The sequence below is a fragment of the Piliocolobus tephrosceles genome, chromosome 10 (assembly GCF_002776525.5).
Source record: "Piliocolobus tephrosceles isolate RC106 chromosome 10, ASM277652v3, whole genome shotgun sequence".
Classification (NCBI taxonomy): domain Eukaryota; kingdom Metazoa; phylum Chordata; class Mammalia; order Primates; family Cercopithecidae; genus Piliocolobus; species Piliocolobus tephrosceles.
In genome coordinates, this window is record NC_045443.1 from 37,378,198 (window position 1) to 37,405,950 (window position 27,753).

Genomic DNA, 27,753 nt, shown 5'->3' on the forward strand with positions numbered 1-27,753 from the left:
GATTTATTTGATTACTTATTGCTGAGTTGGGATAACAAAGTGGTCTCAGTGAACAGCCCCTGGATACTTGCACATAAGAAAGATGTTTAATGTACAAGATGATAGAATTAAAGAGAGGGTGGGGACCAGATTAGAGGCAGCCCGGGTAAGCCAGATTTCTCTAAATTGGGGGAATATTTTTTATTTGTCTTAATCTCTGACTTAATTCAGGAATTTTTAACTTTAAAATTCAATTAGGGGGTTTCTATTATAAATGAAGTGTCTGTCGTTTTATGTAATTATGAACTTCCCTGGATAGCCTAAGAGTAAAATAGTAGCAACAATTTCATTAAAATTGCTCACATCAAAACAGGGAACAAAACATGTTTTTATGTGTCTTTTATCTTTCCCTTTTTCTTTCAAAACCATTTTGATTATTCAGCCACGCTTATTTTAGAAATAGCTCTATGACGAGCTTTTATACTACTAATTCTCTGCTGCCCATAATAGTGTTCTTTGCTGGTCTTCAAAGAGCTTTTAACAAATGTTATTACATTAAAGAAAAGTGGCAGGCATCACCAGCCATATCATACAGGCAATCATTCCTGAAAACCTAGACATATAATGGTCTTGCCTGATATTATAAAGCAAATTAGTTTCAAGGCTAGACAGCTGATTTAATGTTATCTGTGGCATAATCTGATAAGAGTTAAAATGCTAGTGAAATAAAAATAGCAATAGCATCATGAAGATGTTTGTGAGAGGGCATGAAATGTATATATATTGCATTTACAGAATTATTGGGTTGAAAGGGAACTTAGGGAACATTTTATCACTTTTTCTGGTAATTTTCAGGTAAGGATAGATTAAGTGATTCATCCAAAGCCATACAGTTTGCTCACAATAGAGAAAGTTCTAAAATTTTGTTTTGTTTTTATTCTACAGTTATTGAGAGGGTACTATATATGCCAATTTTCTGATGTGTGTCAAAAATTTAAAGATAAATAATACACTAGAGTTGACAATATGGGAGGAAACGTAGGTAAAATAATAATTGTAATATGGTGTGATTGTTTCTATGAGAATAGACAGTCCACTCCCATTCCTACTATTGCCCTGTTGACCCTACCCCTCACTGCCTCTTCATATGCCATGTCAGAAAAATTAATGTGTTGCTTTTAAAACAATCAATTTTGACTTGGAAATTACACTAATAATTATGCTACCAAACTAAATTCTAGAAAAGTAGAGTTTATAGTTGGCAAAATGCTTTGTCAAATTATGTCAAATATTATTTTTCTAAAAATATCATTCATTAAGTATATGTGGATATACATTATATATGTGTGCATGTATATAATCCATTAATTATAGATGGATATTAAAATTAAATTGTGAGATATTCTGTTTCTTCAATTCTAATTATTGAATATTCATGTCTGAGTTTTGTATCCTAAGCAAATAATCATAAATATAACCCTATTTCCCTAGATGCTTACAGTTTTTTTCACTGACTTACAGATACACATCTCAGCCAAAAAAGGAAACACTGAATAGATTAGAAAGTCCAATAAATAATTTAAATGATGCATTTAATTTTAGGGATTTGAGAATGCTGTGAATTTCTTAGCAGGAAAAGCTAAGCAGGGCAAATAGTGAAATGAAAATCATCACTCAAATACACTTCCAGGATTCCTGGAGGAATTGTGGCAGCAGTGAGAATTGGCACAATTAAAACAGTTTTAATTTAAGCAAAGAATATAAATCTGATCCAGTGCTTTAAATAGTATAAGCACCTAGTGTACGTTACATTTCCCATAACAGTACAATACTGAAGATTTTTATATCTGCATGTTCCCATAGTACACACTAGTGATTTTAAAATTCACAACTAAATTCTTCCTTCTAACAGTAAGATATTAGCTTAGAATTTCCCATAACCCCACATTGTATTTTACAAAGTTGCTTCTTTTTGAACATATTATTATCATTGCTCAGTATTGATCACCCTCTGTCCAATCCTAAATATAACAAGAATAGCATATCATTTTCCACACATGGTATGTTTATAAAATTAGTTTTGCCAGGAACATCTCTGCTACGAAAGGAATAGTTATCAAAGAGACTGCTGCCACTGGTTTTCTGAACAGCCTGAGGCAAGTCACTGACCCTTGCCATGGTTAGTGTCTTTATCTTTTTGGATACTTTTATTAGGTATGATAAAATATGAGGACTTAACAAAAGTTATTTCTGAAAGCAGAAGGGTATGCTTGGGAGAATTCTCTTAACATCAAGATGTTAATAAGCATCTAAGGAATGTGACTGAATATAAATTATGAAGAAAATTAGTGGAGAATGTGAAGACAGTGGTAAAAAGACATCAGCAAGCCATGCAAAATGGAATTTTCTGTGTGCTCTTATAAATCCTCTTTGTCAATATTGTATCAGTTTTAATATTTCTAGGTAGTGATATATATCTAAAGTTACTTTTTATGCCAACGGAAGGCGTTACACAAATATACGAAAATACCTAAATAATGCGTTCAAAAGGCAACCTAAAAAGAAATTGTTTCAACAGGATCAATGTGAGCTGTTGTTGTTTTTAATATTCAAACAGAGTTTTTGTTCATATAAAGGACTATTTAAGGTTATCAGGGTTTAAACTAATATTCAATTTATTAAAGTTAAAAATTAAAATGGCCTAATTTTCTTAATGGCTTCAATTTCTACTTAAAAATCTCATTATGGTATTAAAAAATCTAATAAAATGATAATAATTCCCTTAAATTTTTCTTGGATTACAGTTTAATTAATTTAAATGGAACAGAATAATTTCCCTTAGGCAAGTAGTCTCATTTACTAATTTAATTAATTAAATTTCCTGGAGCATTTTATATTACTTTTATAAATACAACATATTTGAGCTGCAAAATATTACTGAAACACTTCACTAGTATTAAAAAAAGAAGAATAAAACATTGCTGAAAAATGTCAAAGAGTATCTAAGTAAATGAAGCGGTAGTTCAATTTCATGGATTGGAAGACTGAACATTATAAAGACAGTAATTCTTCCCAAATTGATCCAAAAGTGCAGTGTGAAGTCTATCAAACTCCCAATTGACTGTTTTTTTTTTTTTTTTTTTTTGCTGAAATTGACAAGCTGACCTTAAAACGTATATGAAATAGTGAAAAATTCCTGAAACAGAACAAAGTTAGAAAACTACTCAATTTTAATAATTACTACAAGGCTAAAGTAATCAAGAAAGTATGGTAAAGCTCGATACACAGATCAGTAAAAGAGAATTGAGAGTCTAGAGATAGAGATAAACCCCTATGTGTCTGGCCTATTGAACTCAGATAAAGGTGCTAAGCCAATTCAATGGGAACAGAATAGTCTTTTAAACAGTGCTGAGAAAATTGGCTAGCCATATGCAAAAGATGAATTTAGACCCTTACATCACACCCTACAACAAAATTAACTAAAAATTGGCCGTATACCTAACTGTATAAGCTAAGCACTTAGAAGAAGACATAGAAGTAAATCTTATTGATACTGGGTTAGGCCAAATTTTCTTAAGTGTGACACCAAGTCCAAATGTTTTTTAAAAAATATGAAATTAAAACCTTTGTGATTAAAAAGACACCACGGGAAGTAAAAAGTAAAGCCATAGAAAGTGATAAAACATTTGAAAATCATGTATCTGATAAAGAACTTGTAAGCAGAATACGTAAAGAACTTTTGCAACTCAAGAAGATAAAGAATCCAGTTTAAAAAATGGTCAAAAGATTTAAATAGACATATTACCAAAGATTTATGAATAAGCACATGAAATAATGCTCAGCATGGTGGCTCATTAGGGAAGTGTCTGAGTTAAAACCACAATGAGATATCACTTTATATTCACTTGAATGCTGATAATCATAAAGAACAACAATAAGTATCAGTGAAAATGTAGAGAAACTGGAACCCTCATCCATTGCTAGTAGAAATACAAAATGGTGCAAACACTCTAAAACAATTTGGCAGTTTCGTAACAAGTTAAACATAAATTTACCATATGATCCAGTAATTCTACTCCTAAGTAACTTCCTAATGGAAATCAAAGTGCAAATACTTTGTACGACAATTTGGCAGTTTCATAGCAAGTTAAACACAAATTTACCATATGATCCAGCAACTGTCCTCCTGGATACCTACCCAATGGAGATGAACTCGTGTGTCCACACAAAGTGGGCATGAACACTCAGTGCAAATGATCACAGCAGCATATTCATAATCACCAAACCGTGGAAACAATCCATCAACGGGTAAGCAGATAAAACAAACCTGGTGTATCCATTCAATGGAATACTATTTGGCAATAAAAGGGGAAAATGCTGCAGCATAAATGACTTTTAAAACATTACACTAAGTGAAAGAAGCCAGACACAAAGACTACAGATTGTTTGATTCCATTTATATTAATATTCAGAAAAACCAAATCTATAGAAATGGAAAGTAGGTTAGTGGTTGCATGGAACTCAGTGTGGAAATATGGTAGTTGAATAATGGCCCCAAAGATGTCCACGTCCTAAAACTCAAAATCTGTGACTATGTTACCTTACATGGCAAAAGAGACTTTAATGATGTCATTAAGTTAAGAATCTTGAAGTGAATAAATTATTCTGGATTATCCAGGTGGGCCCAATGTAATCGCAAGGGTGCTTTTAAGAAGGAAGCAGGAATGTCAGACTTAGAGAAAGAGATTTGCAGATGTTGCACTGCTGGCTTTGAAGATAGAGGAAGAGGCCAAGAGCAAAGGAATGCTGACAGCCTCTAGAAACTAGAAAAAGGCAAGAGAACCGATCATCCCTGTTAAGAGCCAGTAGCAAAGGAACAGATTCTCCCTTAGAGCTTCCATAAGGAATGCAACTCTATCAACACCTTGATTTTAGTCATATAAGACCCATTTTGGACTTCTGACCTTCAGAACTATTAGACAGTAAACGTATTGTATTAAAGTATGTGGTAATTTGTTACAGTCAATGGAAAACTAATACAGAAAGTGACTGCAAATGACCAGGAAGGATCTTTTGGGGTTGTGGTTATGGTGGTACACCTCCATAAATTTACTAAAAATAATTTAACTGTACACTTAAAATTAGTAAATTTTATTGCATATATATTTTACTTCAATGAATTTGTTTCCTGTTAGTTAATCTAGTCACTATCTTGCTTACCTTCCTTATTTTGTTCTTCCCATCTAGCTCACCACAACTATAAAGTCATTCTAATGACTTACTTTAGATTCTGGGTGTTTTTTTTTCCACTTTGGTCTTGCTATTGGGGTAAAACTCTACATGCCGTTGGAAAACTGGAGGCTGTGTTGAAGTTTTGCAAATAATACTTTTTAAAAACTGGTTTTTACCTTTCCTTACTTTTGTGAACAATCTGTGAAACTGAATGTAACTTTTTCTTATTGATAATATTTAATAATTATTAATGTTATTGATATTGATGAGATGCTTTGGTCTAAACTTGTTTCTAGAATATACACCAAAGCATTATTTTTGAAATCTGTGATTTTCAATGGCTTATATTTAGTAAAAAGAGTAAGAAATTTGCTCAAGAAGTATACCAGACCACCTTTTAGCAAAATTAATTGCCAAATCCAGCACTGAGGGTGTCTTCTAGATGCTATATATAAAATAACACTATAATTTCTATTTGCTTTATCCCATCTACTGAGTTGTTTGCAACTTATAAACAAACTTTCTGCTTTAATAAAGCATCAATAACTCCTTCTCATGAGCCTAAAAAATTTATTTCCTGTTCAGCCTAGAGGTAGAGCTCAGCATCATGTACAGACAGCCAATAGCATCCTAGATTAGAGGCATCTTTTTCTTGTGTTAAAAAAACGTCCAGAAGTCAGTAGTCCATGGTTGGTACAATAGTTGAAGGCAATTCTCAAAGACCGAGGGCCCTTTCAGCTTCCAGCTTGCCTACTGTTAACATGAGACTCATCTTAAGAGTCATAACTGCCTGTAATCACACAAAGGCATATTTTGAAACCATTAATATGATCTTGTACAAGAACTATTAATGCTATAAAAACTTTTACAATATATTAACTGAAAAAAGTAACTGAGAAGTATATGCTCCTCATACTATTTTTATAACAAAGACGTATTTCTTTTTTTTTTTTTTCTTCAACTTTTATTTTAAGTCCAGGTGCACAGTGCGGAATGTGCAGGTTTGTTACATAGGTAAATGTGTACCATGGTTGTTTGCTGCACAGATTATCCCATCACCTAGGTATTAAGCCTGGCATCCATTAGCTATTCTTCCTGATGCTCTCCCTCCTCTCACCCCCCACCCTCCAACAGGTCCCAGTGTGTGTTGTCCCCACCCCCAAAGTGTCCATGTGTTCTCATCATTCAGCTCCCACTTATAAAGTGAGAGCATGTGGTGCTTGGTTTTCTGTTTCTGTGTCAGTTTGCTGAGGATAATGGCTTTCAACTCCATCCATGTCCCTGCAAAGGATATAATCTCATTTTTTATGGCTGCACAGTATTCCATGGTGTATATGGACCACATTTTCTTTATCCAGACTATCATTGATGGGCATTTGGGTTGATTTCATGTCCTTCCTATTGTGAATAATATTGCAATGAACATACATGTGCATGTATTTTTATAATAGAATAATTTATATTCCTTTGGGTATATACCCAGTAATAAGATTGCTGGGTCAAATGGTATTTCTGCCTCTAGGTATTTAAGGAATGACCATGCTGTCTTCCACCATAGTTAAACTAATTTATACTCCCATCAACAGTGTAAAAGCATTCCTTTTTCTCTAAAACCTTGCCAGCATCTGTTGCTTTTTGACTTTTTAGTAGTAGCCATTCTGACTGGCATGAGATGGTATCTCATTGTGGTTTTGATTAGCACATCTCTAATTATCAATGATGTTGAGCTGCTTTTTTTCATATGTTTGTTGGCCACATGTATGTTTTCTTTTGGGAAGTATTTGTTCATATCCTTTGCCCACTTTTTAATGGGGCTGCTTGCTTCTTTCTTGTAAATTTAAATCCCTTGCAGACTCTGGATATTAACCTTTGTCAGATAGATAGATTGTCAACATTTTCTTACATTCTGTAGGTTGTCTGTTCACAATGATGATAATTTATTTTGCTGTGCAGAAGCTCTTTAGTTTAATGGTATCTCAGTTCTCCATTTTTGCTTTTGCTGCAATTGCTTTTGGCATTTTCATCATGAAGTCTTTGCCTGTGCCTATGTCCTGGAGGGTATTGCCTAGATCTTCTTCTAGGATTTTTATAGTTTTTGATTTTACATTTAAGTCTTTAACCCATCTTGAGTTAATTTTTGTATATGGTGTAAGGAAGTGGTCCAGTTTCAATCTTCTGTATATGTCTAGCCAGTTTTCCCAGCACCATTTATTAAATAGGGTATTCTTTCCCCATGACTTATTTTTGTCATGTTTGCCAAATATCAGATGGTTGTAGGTCTATAGTCTTATTACTGAATTCTCTAATCTGTTCCATTGGTCTATGTGCCTATTCTTGTACCAGTACCATGCTGTTTTGGTTACTGCAGCCTTATAGTATAGTTTGAAGTCAGGTAGCATGATGTCTCCAACTTTGTTCTTTCTGCATAGGATTGTCTTGGCTATCCAGGCTCTTTTCTGCTTCCATATGAATTTTAAAATATTTTTTCTAATTCAATTAATCATGTCAATGGTAGTTTAATGGGAATAGCACTGAAGCTATAAATTACTTTGGGAAGTATGGCCATTTTCACAGTATTGACTCTTCCTATCCATGAGCATGAAATGTTTTCCCATTTGTTTGTATGCTTTCTGATTTCCTTGAGCAATGGTTTGCAGTTCCCCTTGAAGAGGTCTTTCACTTCACTTGTTAGCTGTATCCCTAGGTATTTTATGCTTTTTGTAGCAATTGTGAATGGGAGTTCATTCATGATTTGGCTCTCATCTTGCCTATTGTTGGTGTGTAGGAATGCTAGTGATTTTTTCACATTGATTTTGTATCCTGAGACTTTGCTGAAGTTGCTTGTCAGCTTAAGAAGCTTTTGGGCTGAGACTATGGGATTTTCTAGATATAGGATCATGTCATCACCAATAAAAATAATTTAACTTCCTCTCTTCCTATTTGAGGACCCCTTATTTCTTTCTCTTGCCTGATTGCCCTGGCCAGAATTTCCAGTGCTATGTTGGATAGGAGTGGTGAGAGAGGGCATTCTTATTTTGTGCTGGTTTTCAAGGGGAGTGCTTCCAGCTTTTGCCTATTCAGTATATTGGCTGTGGGTTTGTCATATATGGCTCTTATTATTTTGAGGTATGTTCCTTCACTACCTAGCTTATTAAGCATTTTTAACATGAGGGGATGTTGAATTTTTTTCAAAGGCCTTTTCTGCGTCTATTGAGCTAATCACGTGGTTTTTGTCTTTAGTTCTGTTTACATGATGAATCACATTTTTTAAATTTGCATATGTGTAACTAACCTTGCATCCCAGGAATGAAGCCACGTTTGCGGTGGATAAGCTTTTTGATGTGCTGCTGGATTCAGTTTGCCAGTATTTTATTGAGGATTTTTGCACTGATGATAATGAGGGATATTGGCTTGAATTTTTTTTTTTGTTATTGTTGTATCTCTGGCAGGTTTTGGTATCAGGATGATTCTGGCCTAAGAGAATGAGTTAGGGAGGGGTCCCTCCTTTTCAACTTTTTGAAATAGTTTCAGTAGAAATGGTACTAGCTTTTCTTTGTACCTCTGGTAGAATTCAGCTGTGAATCCATCTGGTCCTGGGCTTTTTTTTGGTTGGTAGGCTATTTATGACTGCCTTAATTTCAGAACTCATTATTGATCTATTCAGGGATTCAATTTCTTCCTAGTTCAGTCTTGGCAGGGTGTATGTGTCCAAGAATTTATCCATTTTTTCTAAATTTTCTGATTTATGTGCGTAAAGGTGTTTACAGTATTCTTTGATGGTTGTTTGTATTTCTGTGGGGTCCGTGGTGCTATCCCCCTTACATCTGATTGTGTTTATTTTATTCTTCTCTTTTTTTCTTTATTAGTCTAGCTAGCAATCTTTTTTTTTTTTTTTTTCAAATAACCAGCTCCTGAATTCATTGAATTTTTGTGTGTGTGTGTGTGTCTCTATCTCCTTCAGTTCAGCTCTGATCTTGGTTATGTCTTGTCTTCTGCTAGCTTTGGGGTTTGTTTGCTCTTGGTTCTCTCATTCTTTTGACTGTGATGTTGGGTTATTAACTTGAGCTATTTCTAGCATTTTTATGTGGACATTTAGTGCTATAAATTTCTCCCTTAACACTGCTTTACCTGCATCCCAGAGGTTCTGGTACATTGTCTCTTTGTTCTGATTAGTTTCAAATAACTTCTTGATTTCTGCCTTAATTTCATTATTTACCCAAGAGTCATTCAGGAGCAGGTTGTTCAATTTCTATGTAATTATGTGGTTTTCTGTAAATTTCTTAATCTTGAATTCTAATTTGATTGTGCTGTGGTCTCAGAGACTGTTACAATTTCAGTTCTTTTGCATTTTATAAGAAGTGTTTTACTTCTGATTATGTAATCAATTTTAGAGTAAGTGCCATGTGGTGATGAGAAGAATATATATTCTGTTGTTTCTGGTTGGAACATTCTGTAGATATTTATTAAGTCTACTTGATCCAGAGCTGAGTTCAAAGAGTTCAGATCCTGAGTATCTTTGTTAATTTTATATCTCAATGATCTGTCTAATATTGTCAGTGGGGTGTTAAATTCTCCCACTATTATTGTATGGGAGTCTAAGTCTCTTTGTAGGTCTCTAAGAACTTGCTTTATGAATCTGGGTGTTCCTGTATTGGGTGCATATATATTTAGGATAGTTAGTTCTTCTTGTTGAATTGAACACCTTACCACTATGTAATGCCCTTTGTCTTTTTTGATCTTTGTTGGTTTAAAGTCTATTTTGTTAGAAACAATCAGGTTGGTACAAATATAACTGTGGTTTGGCCACTAAAAATAATGGCAGAAACCACAATTACTTTTGCATTAATGTAATAGCATTGCAATTCCTTTTTTTTTTCTGTTTTGCATTTGCTTGGTAAATTTTCCTCCATTTCTTTATTGTGAGCCTACGTGTGCCTTTGCACATAAAATGAGTCTCTTGAAGACAGTATGCCTATGGGTCTTGGCTGTTTATCCAGCTTGCCATTCTGTGTCTTTTAATTGGGGAATTCAGCCTATTTACATTTAAGGCTAGTATTGTTATGTGTTAATTTTATCCCGTCATCATGATACTAGCTGGTTATTTTGCAGACTTGTTTATATGATCGCTTCATAGTGTCACTGGTCTGGTCTGGGTACTTTGGTGTGTTTTTCTGGTGGCTGGTAATGGTTTTTCATTTCCATATGAAGTACTTCCTTCAGAGGCTCTTGCAAGGCAGGCCTGGGGGTGACAAATTCCCTCAACATTTGCTTGTCTGAAAAGGATCTTATTTCTCCTTCGTGTAGGAAGCTTAGTTTGGCCAGATATGAAATTCTGGGTTGAAAATGCTTTCTTTAAGAATGTTGAATATTGGCCCCCAATCTCTTCTGGCTTGTAGGGTCTCCAATTAGAGGTCCACTGTTAGTCTGATGGGTTTCTTTGGCCTTTCTCTCTGGCTTAACATTTTTTCTTTCATTTTGACCTTGGAGAATTCGATGATTATGTGTCTTGGGGTTGATCTTCTCCTGGAGTATCTTACTGGGGTTCTCTGCATTCCTTGAATTTGCACGTTGGCCTGTCTTGCTAGTTTAGGAAAGTTCTCCTGGATGATACCCTGGAGCATGTTTTCCAACTTGGTTCCATTCTCCCTGTCTCTTTCAGGTACCCCAAATCAGTCATAGGTTCAGTCTCTTTACATAATCCCATATTTCTTTGAGTTTTTTTTTCATTTCTTTTCATTCTTTTTTCTCTATTCTTGTATGCCTGTCTTATTTGAGAAAGATTGTGTGTGTGTTCAAGCTCTGATATTCTTTCCTCTGTTTGGTCTATTACGCTATTGATACTTGTGATGATTGCACTGTGTACTTCTCGTGTTGTGTTTTTAAGCTCCATTGAGTCAGTTATGTTCCTCTAAACTGGCTATTCTGGCTATCACCTCCTATATCATTTTATCATGATTCTTAGCTCCTTTGCATTGGGTTACTAAATGTACTTTTAGCATGGTGAAGTTTGTTATTACCCACCTTCTGAAGCCTACTTCTGTTAATTTAGCCATTGCAGCCTCAGCCCAGTTCTGTGCCCTTGCTGGAGAGGTGTTGCAGTCATTTGGAGGTGAAGAAGCACTCTGGCTTTTTGAGTTTTCAGCATTTTTGCATTGATTCTTTCTCATCCATATGGGCTTATCTACCTTCAATCTTTGAGGTTGCTGACCTTTGAATGGGGTTTTAGTGGGGTCTTTTCTGTTGATGTTGTTGTTTTTGGTTTGTTTGTTTTTCTTTTAACAGTCAGGCCACTCTACCATAGGGCTGCTGCAGTTTGCCTGAGTCCACTCCAGGCCCCAGTTGCCTCAGTTTTTCTCATACCTGGAGATATCATCATTAAAGGCTGTGAAATAGCAAAGATGGCAGCCTTTTCTGGAAACTCTGATCCAGATGGGTAGTGACTTGTTGCCAACTCACATGTGCCTATGAGAGGTGGCTGAGGACTCCTGTTGGGAGGTCTCAGCCAGTCAGGAGGAACATGATCAGGGACCCACTTAAAGAAGCAATCTGGCTGCTTTTTGGTAGAGCAGGTGTGCTGCAATGGGGGGAACCCTTCCTCATCTGGAATGTTTGGATTCTCCAAAACCAGCAGGCTGGAATGGCTGAGTTGGCTGAACTGCAGAGATGGCAGTCACCCCTCCCCTCAGGAGCTCCATCTCAGGGAGAGATCAGAACTCTGCCCGTATAACTCTGGCTGGAGTTGCTGAAACCCCAGCAGGGAGGTTCAGGCCAGTGAGGAGGAATGGATTTGGTTGCCCCTTAAAAAAGGAATCTGGCCACGATTTGGCAAAGCAGCTATGCTGTGTTGAGGGGGACCCTTCTTCTGGATTGTTTGGATTCTCCAAAGCCAGCGAGCTGGAATGGCTGAGTTGACCAAACCACAGAGATGGTGGCCGACCCTTCCCCTGGAAATTCAGTCCAGTCTCAGGCAGACTCTTGTTGCCATTGGCTGGCTGGAATTCAAAGTCAGTGGGTCTTAACTTGTGAGGTACAGTGGAAGTTGAGCCTACAGAATGACTCTGCTTGGCTCCCTGGACTCAGCCCCCTTCCTAGAGATATGTACAGATGGATCTCCTGCCTTGCCAGGGATCCCAGGACAGAAGTATGTAAAACTCCTGTGTCTCTGTGTGTGCCTGAGTGGCTTCTCTGCCTAGACTCCACACAGCTCTGTGTATCAAACCCAATGCCCTGGTGGCAGGGGCTCATAAAGGGATCTCTTGATCTGTGTGTTGTAAAGATCTGTGGGAGAAGTGTGCCTTTGCAGGAGGAGTTGCACAATCACTCAGTATTTCCCTTGGCTGGGAGTGGGGGTTCCTTTGGCTCTGTGCTGCACCCAGGTGGGTCATTGCCCTACCTTGCTTTTCTTCATTCTCCATGGGTTGTTTGCCTAGTCAGTCCCAATGTGAGAACCTGGATATTTCAGTTGAAGGTGTCAAATTCACTTGCCCCTTTCATTCCTCTTCATGGGTGCTACAGACTGCATCTGCTTCTAGTCAGCCATCTTGGCCTCATTTCTTGGCTACACAGGTGTTCTGGAGTCTTAAATATAGATCTTCCAATACCAGCAGATCACAGATGATGGGGGCTGTGGCAGAATCACCTCAGCCTCCTGGAGCAGAGAACACAGGGCAGTGAAGACCTAACCCCAAGCTCTGGTTCTATAATACTATCTTCAAAGAGTACATGTATACATGTATGTACAAAACGCTAACAGATTATGCTTTTAGAGACAACCAGTGTTTATCTGTACAGTAGTTCCCCTTTATCCATAGTCTTGCCTTCTGTGGTTTCAGTTACCTGTGGCCAATCATGGTCCAAAAATATTAAGATATTTTGAGAAAGAAAGGGAGAGAGTGTGAGGAACTCCTCCACCCCCAGCCAGGGGAAGTGGTGAGTGACTGTGCAACCCCTCCTGAGAAACCACACTTCTCCCATGGATCTTTACATTCATACCACTCTTGGTATAGTATAATTGTTCTATTTTATTATTAGTTACTATTGTCGATCTCTTACTGTTCCTAATTTATAAACTAAACTTTATCATAGTTATAAACATACAGGGAAAACATAGTATATATATAGTATTCAGTATTATCTGAGATTTCAGGCATCTTCTGCGGTTGTTGAAACATCCCCTTGCAGATAAGGGGATACTACTGTATGATTAGAACTGTAGATGAATTTAGTTTTGTTTTTGTATATCTGTATTTTCTGTAATAGAACACATTTCTTTCATAATGAAAATATACAATGAAAGTTATTATTTTGAAAGGGTGAGTTACTTTTCCCCATTTTCCCCAAGGTCTCAGTAAATATGCTTCCATTTATACAGCTTGGCCAGAATTGAGTCACCTGGTCACTCATAACTGCTAAGAACATGGGGAGGCAAATATTTCTGCTCTAAATAAAATTGGGGTTTTGATAGTAAATAAGAATGTATATTGGGCTAGCAAATGACGGTGTCCACTGCAGATGTAATGTATGCTGAAATTTGTATTTAATGATGACTCAGCTGTAATTTGCCTAAAAGAATGATCCGTAAATAGGTGTATATACATGGTTATATGCATAGTGTATATACAATGGTTATATGTTAGTTTGTACATAAAAGAGATCAGAGAACCATGATTTGTTGGAAAAGCATGCCTGGATTCAGACCTGGGTTCTAATCTTATATTTAATATTTTTATTTGTTACTCTAAAAAAGTAGAAATAATACCTATTTTTATGATGCTTAAAAAGAATAAGGACTATGAAGTGTCACCTATATATAAAGAGAGATAAATCAAGGGTTGAATTTACCCCCCCCAAAAAAAGTCATATGGTTTAGCCATTCATAGGGAACTCACTCTAATTCTCTTTCTATTGTATTAGGAATATCTGTGTTCTATGGAAATTAATTCTATTTATAGGGAGATATCTTACTGTGGAAAAGTTCTTTGCCTTATTGACTCAAATTTGTCTTCTGTTTTATACCAAGGCTCTTACTAAGGTAGAACTTCCCTTGGAATTTAAACACATTCCGTGATAAATAGATACATTTTTTATTTGCAGTGTTAGCGATTTAAGGGTTATTATTATTTTCAATATAATTCATGTTTGTTTCAAGAGAAAAATAATTCCTGAAACGTTTTCCATTGAAGTAATGTTTCTCTTAAATGTTCGTCGCCAGTGTGACTCCAACAAATAACTGCCCTTATAAATTGACTTTGATATTACCTAATTAATGAATATGAATGTGTCCAGTTTTTCCATTTCCTTTCAGGGCAAGCACATCTGGTACTTAGAAGAATTGCTGCAATCTCACACAAAGAGGGTTAGTTGATGAAGCTTGCTGAATATCCTATGTGCCAAAGAAAGCAACTTGGCTTCCTCTGAATACTCTATTTCATGCCCCAAATACTGTGTGAGTGTCTAAAACTACACATGTCTTTCTGATAGTGTTTTGCTTCTCTGATACCCAGGCCAATATCAAAGGCATTCCTCTATGTTCTTGGGGCATTAACTGGGTCCCAGAGTATCTTCGAAGCCTGATGTTTTCATGGGACTGAAAGTCAATAGGCCCATCTGCCCCACCGGAAGTGGCTTTGCCATCAGGCTTTAGGAAATTGGGTCATGGCTTACTGGTTCAAAGTGAATTGGTAGTAAATCTTTGTTATGTTGCAGCACAAAACACAATCATGAAAAGACTGCCTTTGAAAGGTAAAAAGACACATCTTTGAAGTCATCCTCAGCTCATTTTACCCACGTATGCTGACCAGGAAATCATCAGTCTAATACCAGTTATGGAATGCCAGATGTTTTATATTCATTATCTTTGCTACTCACAAAAACCACATGTACATTTTATTTTTCCCACCTAATAGATGTGTTCCTAGTCTAAGACAGATTAAATGAGATGCCCAAGATGCACAGCCTGGCAGAAGTGCATCTTGGCATCAAACCTGCATGCGTACTGTGGCCTCTGCACACACTTCTTTTTCCACGACCTAATCCCAGCTGCAGCGTCCCTCTTCCTGCCTCTGTGCCATTCCTTTATACTGCGCTCTAAAGAAGTCAATAGGTTTTCATAAATTGGAATATACTATTTGTAATGTTTTTTCCTGAAATAATAAACAAGTTTTGAATTTAAACAAAACAAACAGTATATACCCTTTAACATTTTCCAAAGCCAAGAAGGAAGAATCCTTGAACTGCTTTCCTAACTTTTCTACTATAACATGTCCATCCTTCTGACTTTGGCTCTTCTCAGTTGCAAAGATTTGTTGACTTACTTGGAGACAAAATGTTTAAAGCCAACTCATCAGTATTCATTTTGTGAGAAGGGAAATTTAAGAAGTATGTAAATGTGATTAGAAAGGAAAAAAAAGTATTCTCTAGTTCAAATTGCTTGATGGTCTCACATGAAAAGCCTCAGTCAGAAAATAAAGAAGGCTATAACTAGGTGTGCTATTATCCCAGCTAGAGAATAAAGGTTTCCAGAAGTGAACTCCTCTTGTGTTTAAAATCACAATCTGCAGGAATTTTATAGGCTGGAAACTTCATGTACATTTAAACTTAACCTTCTCATTTTTATTGTTGGTTGAATCAGACCTACTTGAAATATAACAGCAAGAGTATTTATTTACAATTTTCAGTATTAATTATCCAGTTGAAAGTACCAAGTGAATGATTTAGAACTCCTACAATATTATTTGTTTTATTTTGTTTTGTTTTTGAGACAGAGTCTTGCTGTATCACTCAGGCTGGACTACAGTGATACGATCTTGGCTCACTCCAACCTCCACCTCCAGGGTTCAAGCAATCCTTAAGCCTCAGCCTTCTGAGTAGCTGGGACTTCAGGCAGCGTGTGCTACCACACACAGCTAATTGTTGTATTTTTAATAGAGACGGGGTTTCACTATGTTGGCCAGGCTGGTCTCAAGCACCTGACCTCAGGTGATCTGCCCACCTCAGCCTCCCAAAGTACTGGGATTACAGGGGTGAACCACCGTTCCTGGCTGTGAACTCCTACAATATTATTTGAGAAGTCATTTTCTGCGGTATGCTGTATATAATGTTAAAAAAAATACATTATTTTCTATGTGGTTTCTAAAATAAAAAGCTTTCTTTCTATGTTTTTTCAAACCATTCTAATTTTAAGAGGTAGAAATTACCTTTGTTTTCAGAGTGATTAAGACAATTTTCAGAAAATATAAATATCCATAGAATATATAGATATAGATATAGATATATAATATGTGGAGATAGATACCATGTGGATATATATATATATATATATATATATATATATATCCTATTATATATATATATCTCTCTGTCCTATTTCATATATATATATATATATATATATATATATATCCACATAGTATAATGGCATTAATTGAAACAATGTAAAATAATGAACAGGTTGTATCAGTTTCATGGACTTATTTTCTTTCTACTAGCAAATTCCTAGTTTTTAAAATGAGCAGACTTCTAATATTGGAATCTGGAATCTGAGGAATTTCATTTTTTATGAAGCTTTTGCATAACCTTTCTTCACTGAAATCTCTAGGTCACTCAATTTGCTGAAGTAGTCTTAAGCTTTGCTGATCCCAGTCAGAGGCCAGAAGGAACATTTGCTTCAATTCAAACCTCTCTCTGCAATATACCCAGGATTCAGGGTTCACAGAGAGAAAATCCAACAAGCCTGAACTGGCTACTGATAGATTCTTAGACGAGAGCAGGTTAGAGGTCAAACCTGGAAGATGATGTTGGGGCTCAGAGACTGATACCCAAGAATATGGTACTTTGACATGCAAAACTGAAGAAGTCTCAAGGTCTCTCTGACTCTCTTCCAACTCTTGTCTCTCAATCTTCTGTCTCTCCCAATGTGCATAATAAAAATATTCTCTGAAGTTCCCTTATCTGGCAAAAGTCCAGACACACCAAAGAAGAAAGCAATGATCTCTGGTCCCTTCCTGAGTTTGCATTAACTGAACTCCTTTGGCCAGAATAAAGATGAAAGTCTCAACACACCTGCACACATTTGCAAACTACTGCTCTGCAGGTCCAACAGACTTTGTCTCAGGCCACTGTATGTTTTTTTAAGTCTGTTCAATTTCCCTAAAAATCCCGTACTACCTGCCTAAAATAATCCACATTTCCCCACCTCCATTTCTTCTAAGAAGAAGGGTGTATAAGTATCTGTACCCCATTGTGTGTGATGGGGTACAATCACTCTGTGATTTTTACCCCATGCACATTAATAAATCTGTGTGCTTTTTCTCTTATTAATCTCTTTTGTCTATTGATTTTCAGTGAAACTTCAGAGGCAAAGGAGACGTTTTCCCATGGCCCCTACAGTGGGATAGAGATTGCATTTTGGTATAGAGCTGGGGACTTTAGAAATAACATGAATGGGATACTGTACGGTCACAGTTAGTGGACTGAGGCAAAACAAACAAACAAACAAAAAAACACACAAAAAAATGTGAAGGCCATCTAACAAGGGATGATTCTTATAGTCTGGTTTGTCTTCTCTTCTTTTGCTATAGCTTCCCTAGATGATATTTTCAATAATTGTGGATTAAAGTAATATCTTTATGCTGGTCACTACTAAATTTACATTTCAAGTCAAGATCTTCCTTCTGGGAAGCACTCTCAAAAACTTCTTCCTACACAGTGTTTTCACTAGGGTGTCTCAAAGGCACAGTCTGCGAAACAGACATCTTTCATTTTCCACCAATTCATCTTTCTGCTTCATTTTTCTTCATCTCAACGAGTGACAATACCACACTCCTGTCAATTGCTCATGATCAAAATGTCTTCACTTTTCTTTTTTCACCTAAGTCCCATTGATTTGACTTTCAAAAGATTTCTTGGATCTACTCATAGCTCTGAGAGTCCCTTGTCATCACAAAGTACAAAGTGCCAACACCTATTTCCTAGATCATGACGTTAAATTCCTACTTCACTTTTATAAACTTTCTTTCCTGTCCTCTTACAATACATTGATTGCAAGCAATGACTAAACTGAAAATGTAAATTCCATCATGCCATTCTTTTGCTTAAAGTCTCCCAATGTTTACTCATTGAACTCAGAATAAAATCTAAGTCTTTACAGTAGCCTAAAGGCCCTGCATTATCCAGGCCTAGCTGCATCTTTCTCTATTCCCACCATGATACACTCCCACCATAGCTCGCTAATATCTCTAGATACTGAGTGTTCTAGCTCTATCCTAGCTCACTGCTTTTGCACATGTTATCTCCTCTGTCTAAAATGCACTCATCTCAATTTTTTTCCATGACTAGCTCGTTATCTTCCTTTAGGTCTCAACTGCAGTGCTATATCATCATGAGGCCTTCCATGACCACTGACCCTTGCTCTCTTCAAAACTATTATTAAAGTTTGCAACTGCTTATTTATCTATTTCATTTATTTTTCTGTCAGCCACCCTCACTACAATGCAAGCTGCATAACTCCTTTGTTTACTACATTATCCCAGCCATCTGTTAAATTAATGAGTTGATGAATAGTCAAGGAGCCTATTTTGTTCATACAAGAAGAGTTTGAGAAGATAGACCAGAAGAAGCCTCTCTGGTCAGAGGGAGTTTCCAATGAGTTTTGGGTTTACAATCAAGATTCCCAGTCAGCCCTGCCTTATGTCAAAGGAGTTTGTTAAGATACCTTGTATTATGAATCTTACTGTATTTCCACCTCCTAGTTGTTAAAGAAGTTGAAAGAAGTGGGGGAACCACTGAGCATTTCAAGAATTACAGTGACCAGAGAAACCTTATCCCAGATGGAGCAATTTCTCTTGGGTTCTCAAGAAACTGCTTAACTCTTGGTTTTACTGGCCGATTTTCTTTTTTTTTTTTTTCTTTTTTTTTTTTTTAATCTTTATGCGCTTATTTATTTTCAAGATAATACAAACCCTGTTAATTTCAACTTCAAAATGTCTTCAGAGATTTTTTTTTTTTTAATTATACTTTAAGTTCTAGGGTACATGTGCATAACGTGCAGGTTTGTTACATATGTATACATGTGCCATGTTGGTGTGCTGCACCCATCAACTCGTCAGCACCCATCAATTCATCATTTATATCAGGTATAACTCCCCAATGCAATCCCTCCCCCCTCCCCCCTCCCCATGATAGGCCCCAGTGTGTGATGTTCCCTTTCCCGAGTCCAAGTGAGCTCATTGTTCAGTTCCCACCTATGAGTGAGAACATGCTGTGTTTGGTTTTCTGTTCTTGTGATAGTTTGCTAAGAATGATGGTTTCCAGCTGCATCCATGTCACTACAAAGGACGCAAACTCATCAAACTCATCGTTTTTTATGGCTGCATAGTATTCCATGGTGTATATGTGCCACATTTTCTTAATCCAGTCTGTCACCGATGGACATTTGGGTTGATTCCAAGTCTTTGCTATTGTGAATAGTGCCGCAATAAACATACGTGTGCATGTGTCTTTGTAGTAGCATAATTTATAATCCTTTGGGTATATACCCAGTAGTGGGATGGCTGGGTCATATGGTACATCTAGTTCTAGATCTTTGAGGAATCACCATACTGTTTTCCATAATGGTTGAACTAGTTTACAATCCCACCAACAGTGTAAAAGTGTTCCTATTTCTCCACATCCTCTCCAACACCTGTTGTTTCCTGATTTTTTAATGATTGCCATTCTAACTGGTGTGGTATGGCAATCCACAATGAGATGGTATCTCATTGTGGTTTTGATTTGCATTTCTCTGATGGCCAGTGATGATGAGCATTTTTTCATGTGTCTGTTGGCTGTATGAATGTCGTCTTTTGAGAAATGTCTGTTCATATCCTTTGCCCACTTTTTGATGGGGTTGTTTGTTTTTTTCTTGTATATTTGTTTGAGTTCTTTGTAGATTCTGGAAATTAGCCCTTTGTTAGATGAGTAGATTGCAAAAATTTTCTCCCATTCTGTAGGTTGCCTGTTCACTCTGATGGTAGTTTCTTTTGCTGTGCAGAAGTTCTTTAGTTTAATTAGATCCCATTTGTCAATTTTGGCTTTTGCTGCCGTTGCTTTTGGTGTTTTAGACATGAAGTCCTTGCCCATGCCTATGTCCTGAATGGTACTACCTAGATTTTCTTCTAGGGTTTTTATGGTATTAGGTCTAACATTTAAGTCTCTAATCCATCTTGAATTAATCTTCGTATAAGGAGTAAGGAAAGGATCCAGTTTCAGCTTTCTACTTATGGCTAGCCAATTTTCCCAGCACCATTTATTAAATAGGGAATCCTTTCCCCATTTCTTGTTTTTGTCAGGTTTGTCAAAGATCAGATGGTTGTAGATGTGTGGCATTATTTCTGAAGGCTCCGTTCTGTTCCATTGGTCTCTATCTCTGTTTTGGTACCAGTACCATGCTGTTTTGGTTACTGTAGCCTTGTAGTATAGTTTGAAGTCAGGTAGCGTGACGCCTCCGGCTTTGTCCTTTCGACTTAGGATTGTCTTGGCAATGCGGGCTCTTTTTTGGTTCCATATGAACTTTAAAGCAGTTTTTTCCAATTCTGTGAAGAAGCTCATTGGTAGCTTGATGGGGATGGCATTGAATCTATAAATAACCTTGGGCAGTATGGCCATTTTCACGATATTGATTCTTCCTATCCATGAGCATGGTATGTTCTTCCATTTGTTTGTGTCCTCTTTGATTTCACTGAGCAGTGGTTTGTAGTTCTCCTTGAAGAGGTCCTTTACATCCCTTGTAAGTTGGATTCCTACGTATTTTATTCTCTTTGAAGCAATTGTGAATGGAAGTTCATTCCTGATTTGGCTCTCTGCTTGTCTGTTACTGGTGTATAAGAATGCTTGTGATTTTTGCACATTAATTTTGTATCCTGAGACTTTGCTGAAGTTGCTTATCAGCTTAAGAAGATTTTGGGCTGAGACGATGGGGTTTTCTAAATACACAATCATGTCATCTGCAAACAGGGACAATTTGACTTCTTCTTTTCCTAACTGAATACCCTTGATTTCTTTCTCTTGCCTGATTGCCCTAGCCAGAACTTCCAACACTATGTTGAATAGGAGTGGTGAGAGAGGGCATCCCTGTCTTGTGCCAGTTTTCAAAGGGAATTTTTCCAGTTTTTGCCCATTCAGTATGATATTAGCTGTGGGTTTGTCATAAATAGCTCTTATTATTTTGAGGTACGTTCCATCAATACCGAATTTATTGAGCGTTTTTAGCATGAAGGGCTGTTGAATTTTGTCAAAAGCCTTTTCTGCATCTATTGAGATAATCATGTGGTTCTTGTCTTTGGTTCTGTTTATATGCTGGATTACGTTGATTGATTTGTGAATGTTGAACCAGCCTTGCATCCCAGGGATGAAGCCCACTTGATCATGGTGGATAAGCTTTTTGATGTGCTGCTGAATCCGTTTTGCCAGTATTTTATTGAGGATTTTTGCATCGATGTTCATCAGGGAGATTGGTCTAAAATTCTCTTTTTTTGTTGTGTCTCTGCCAGGCTTTGGTATCAGGATGATGTTGGCCTCATAAAATGAGTTAGGGAGGATTCCCTCTTTTTCTATTGATTGGAATAGTTTCAGAAGGAATGGTACCAGCTCCTCCTTGTACCTCTGGTAGAATTCAGCTGTGAATCCATCTGATCCTGGGCTTTTTTGGTGGGTAGGCTATTAATTGTTGCCTCAATTTCAGAGCCTGCTATTGGTCTATTCAGGGATTCAACTTCTTCCTGGTTTAGTCTTGGGAGAGTGTACGTGTCCAGGAAATTATCCATTTCTTCTAGATTTTCTAGTTGATTTGCGTAGAGGTGTTTATAGTATTCTCTGATGGTATTTTGTATTTCTGTGGGGTCGGTGGTGATATCCCCTTTATCATTTTTTATTGCTTCTATTTGATTCCTCTCTCTTTTCTTCTTTATTAGCCTTGCTAGCGGTCTGTCAATTTTGTTGATCTTTTCAAAAAACCAACTCCTGGATTCATTGATTTTTTGGAGGGATTTTTGTGTCTCTATCTCCTTCAGTTCTGCTCTGATCTTAGTTATTTCTTGCCTTCTGCTAGCTTTTGAATGTGTTTGCTCTTGCCTCTCTAGTTCTTTTAATTGTGATGTTAGAGTGTCAATTTTAGATCTTTCCTGCTTTCTCTTGTGGGCACTTAGTGCTATAAATTTCCCTCTACACACTGCTTTAAATGTGTCCCAGAGATTCTGGTATGTTGTATCTTTGTTCTCATTGGTTTCAAAGAACATCTTTATTTCTGCTTTCATTTCGTTATGTACCCAGTAGTCATTCAGGAGCAGGTTGTTCAGTTTCCATGTAGTTGAGCGGTTTTGATTGAGTTTCTTAGTCCTGAGTTCTAGTTTGATTGCACTGTGGTCAGAGAGACAGTTTGTTATAATTTCTGTTCTTTTACATTTGCTAAGGAGTGCTTTACTTCCAATTATGTGGTCAATTTTGGAATAAGTGTGATGTGGTGCTGAGAAGAATGTATATTCTGTTGACTTGGGGTGGAGAGTTCTATAGATGTCTATTAGGTCCGCTTGGTGCAGAGATGAGTTCAATTCCTGGATATGCTTGTTAACTTTCTGTCTCGTTGATCTGTCTAATGTTGACAGTGGAGTGTTGAAGTCTCCCATTATTATTGTATGGGAGTCTAAGTCTCTTTGTAAGTCTCTAAGGACTTGCTTTATGAATCTGGGTGCTCCTGTATTGGGTGCATATATATTTAGGATAGTTAGCTCTTCCTGTTGAATTGATCCCTTTACCATTATGTAATGGCCTTCTTTGTCTCTTTTGATCTTTGATGGTTTAAAGTCTGCTTTATCAGAGACTAGGATTGCAACCCCTGCTTTTTTTTGTTCTCCATTTGCTTGGTAGATCTTCCTCCATCCCTTCATTTTGAGCCTATGTATGTCTCTGCATGTGAGATGGGTCTCCTGAAGACAGCAGACTGATGGGTCTTGACTCTTTATCCAGTTTGCCAGTCTGTGTCTTTTAATTGGAGCATTTAGTCCATTTACATTTAAGGTTAATATTGTTATGTGTGAACTTGATCCTGCCATTATGATATTAACTGGTTATTTTGCTCATTAGTTGATGCAGTTTCTTCCTAGGCTCGATGGTCTTTACATTTTGGCATGTTTTTGCAATGGCTGGTACCGGTTGTTCCTTTCCATGTTTAGGGCTTCCTTCAGGGTCTCTTGTAAGGCAGGCCTGGTGGTGACAAAATCTCTAAGCATTTGCTTATCTGTAAAGAATTTTATTTCTCCTTCACTTATGAAACTGAGTTTGGCTGGATATGAAATTCTGGGTTTAAAATTCTTTTCTTTAAGAACGTTGAATATTGGCCCCCACTCTCTTCTGGCTTGTAGAGTTTCTGATGATACTGGCCGATTTTCTTAACAGGGGCTTAAAAGAGGGACCTCAAGAGACAGTCTGATGGCAAAAAGGGCTGCCACCAGATGGCAGCAAAGAGTTGTGTCTTCTCGCATGATTACTTTTAAATCTTGCCCCTATTTAGAATTATTAAAATATGATTGTTTCTCAAATACACTTACATCATCAATGACCTTCCCATTTGGCATTTGTATCTGTTTATTTCAAACACTTCCAATTCATAGATTTAATGGGAAAATTCCACTAGATAAAGGGATATCTTCACAAAAGAAAAAACTCAAATAGTAAATTTTTTTAATTAAAAATGATAGGGCTGGGCTTTTGGCTCATGTCTGTAATCCCAACACTTTGGGAGGCAGAGATGGGAGAATCGCTTGCAGCCAAGAATTCAAGAACAGCCTGGCCAACGTGGCAAGACCCCTTTCTCTACAAAAATAAAAATAAAACAATTAGCAAGGCATGGTGGCATGCACCTATGGTCCCAACTACTTGAGAAGCTGAGGTGGGAGGATTGCTTGATCTCAGAAGTTTGAGGCTGCAGTGAACCACGATCAGGCCACTGCACTCTAGCCTGGGCAACAGAGCAAGAACCTGTCTCAATGAAAAAAAAAAGAAAAAAGTTAAGCTTTTCTTTCCAAGAAAAGTACTTATAATCAACATAGAATGTAAGTCGGGTTATGATGAAGACATTTTATATTTGAAAATGAATTAATTCACTTGACATCAATTTGACTCAAAGATTAAGAAATATAAGGAAAAGTATGTGCTGTTGCATCAGGTGCTCTCAATAGTGATACACTAACACCTGTGTAGTTTTATTAATCATTGTGATCATTGTGCTATCCCATTGGAATTGAACTACTTAGGCTGGCATCAAAGACTTCAACATTTTAAATCTGAATTCATGTCAGTAACTCACTATAATCACTTCCCCCTCCATTATCTACTCTAGTCATGATAAATTCCCCACTTCCCAAACACTTCAATCACATCAGTGCCTTTGCTCATGCCAATCCCAGGTCTACAAGTAAATCAGCAGCTCTTTTGAGTTGAAAAATATCTATTTATTTTTCAAGAACCATGGCAAATGTAACTCCTTCTGAAGGCTTTTCTGCCTTCCATTCTCTTTCACACAGAAAGACACTCTTCTTCGAGTTTCTATATGTCACTTCAAGCAATCATTCATCCAGTAAATAACTATTAGATAATTCACCATGCATTACATCTAATGTGCTGAGTAAAAACAAGCACGTCACTGTTATAATAGACTATGGAAGGGTAAGGAGAAATTAAATGAGTTATTGTACGTTGAATGCTATAAAGGTCTATAGGACACATATCTTTTACATGTGATAGAAGATTTCCTGAATACTAAAACAGATCTAAAGAATGAATAGCGGGAGGGGGGTTTCCAAGATGGCTGAGTAGGAACAGCTCCTGTCTACAGCTCCCAGCGTGAGCAATGCAGAAGACGGGTGATTTCTGCATTTTCAACTGAGGTACCAGGTTCATCTCAATGGGGCTTGTCAGACAGTGGGTGCAGCCCACAGGGCATGAGCTGAAGCAGGGCAGGACATCACCTCACCTGGGATGCACAAGGCATCAGGGAATTCCCTTTCCTATCCAAGGGAAGCCATGACTGACGGTACCTGGAAAATTGGGACACTTCTACCATAATACTGCACTTTTCCAACGGTCTTAGCAAATGGCACATCAGGAGATTATATCCCATGCTTGGCTCGGATGGTCCCACACCCATGGAGCCTCACTCACTGCTAGCACAGCAGTTTAAGATTGAACTGCAAGGCAGCAGCGAGGCTGGGGGAGGGGCGTCCACAATTGCTGAGGCTTGAGTAGGTAAACAAAGCGGCTGGGAAGCTTAAACTGGGTGGAGCCCACCACAGCTCAAGGCCTGCCTGCCTCTGTAGACTCCACCTCTGGAGACAGGGCATAGCTAAAAAAAGGCAGAATAAACTTCTGCAGACTTAAACTTCCCTGCCTGACAGCTTTAAAGAAAGTAATGGTTCTCCCAGCATGGAGTTTGAGATCTGAGAACAGACAGCTGCCTCCTCAGTTGGGTACCTGACCCCCAAGTAGCCTAACTGGGAGGGACCTACCAGTAGGGGCCAACTGACATCTCATATGGCTGGGTGCCCCTCTGAGATGAAGCTTCGAGAGGAAGGGTCAGGCAGCAACATTTGCTGTTCTGCAATATTTGCTGTTCTGCAGTCTCTGCTGGTGATACCCAGGCAAACAGGTCTGGAATGGACCTCCAGCAAACACCAACAGACCTGCAGCTGAGGGTCTTGACTGTTAGAAGGGAAACTAACAAACAGAAAAGACATCCACACCAAAACCCCATCTGTATGTCACCATCATCAAAGAACAAAGGTAGATAAAACCACAAAGATAGGGAGAAACCAGAGTAGAAAAGCGGAAAATTATAAAAATCAGAGTGCCTTTTCTCCTCCAAAGGAACACAGCTCTTCACCAGCAACAGAACAAAGCTGGATGGAGAATGAATTTAACAAGTTGAGAGAAGAAGGCTTCAGACAATCAGTAATAAACTCCTCCGAGCTAAAGGAGGATGTTTGAACCCATCGCAAAGAAGCTTGAAAAAAAGATTAGATGAATGGCTAACTAGAATAAACAGCATAGAGAAGACATTAAATGACCTGATGGAGCTGAAAACCATGGCATGAGAACTATGTGATGCATGCACAAGCTACAGTAGCCTATTCAATCAAGTGGAAGAAAGGGTATCAGTGATTGAAGACCAAATGAATGAAATGAAGCCAGAAGAGAAGTTTAGAGAAAAAAGAGTAAAAAGAAACAAACAAATCCGCCAAGAAATATATGACCATGTGAAAACATCAAATCTACATCTGATTGGTGTACCTGAAAGTGACGGGGGGAATGGAACCAAGTTGGAAAACACTCTTCAGGATATTATGCAGGAGAACTGCCCCAACCTAGCAAGGCAGGCCAACATTCAAATTGAGGAAATACAGAGAACACCACAAAGATACTCCTCGAGAAGAGCAACTTCAAGACACATAATTGTCAGATGCACCAAAGTTGAAACGAAGGAAAAAATGTTAAGGGCAGCCAGAGAGAAAGGTCAGGTTACCCATAAAGGGAAGCCCATCAGACTAACAGCAGCTCTCTTGGCAGAAACTCTACAAGCCAGAAGAGAGCAGGGGCCAATATTCAACATTCTTAAAGAAAAGAATTTTAAACCCAGAATTTCATATCCAGCCAAATTAAACTTCATAAGTGAAGGAGAAATAAAATGCTTTACAGACAAGCAAAAGCTGAGAGATTTTTGTCACCACCAGGCCTGCCTTACAAGAACTCCTGAAGGAAGCACTAAACATGAAAAGGAACAACCGGTACCAGCCAATGCAAACACATGCCAAACTGTAAAGACTATCGATGCTAAGAAGAAACTGCATTAACTAATGAGCAAAATAACCAGCTGACATCATAATGACATGATCACATTCACACATAACAATATTAACCTTAAATGTAAATGGGCTAAATGCTCCAATTAAAAGACACAGACTGGCAAATTGGATAGAGTCAAGACCCATCAGTGTGCTGTATTCAGGAGACCTATCTCACATGCGGAGACATACATAGGCTCAAAATAAAGGGATGGAAGAAGATATACCAAGCAAATGGAAAAGAAAAAAGCAGAAGTTGCAATCCTAGTCTCTGATAAAACAGACTTTAAACCAACAAAGATCAAAAGAGACAAGGCCATTACATAATGGTAAATGGAACAATTCAACAAGAAGAGCTAATTATCCTAAATATATATGCACCTAATAGAGGAGCACTCAGATTCATAAAGCAAATCCTCAGAGACCTACAAAGAGACTTAGACTCCCACACAATAATAATGGGAGACTTTAATACCCCACTGTCAACTTTAGACAGATCAACAAGACAGAAAGTTAAAAAGGATATCCAGGAATTGAACTCAACTCTGCAACAAGCAGACCTAATAGACATCTACAGAATTCTCCACCCCAAATCAACAGAATATACATTCTTCTCACCACCACATCACACTTATTCCAAAATTGACCACATAGTTGGAAGTAAAGCACTCCTCAG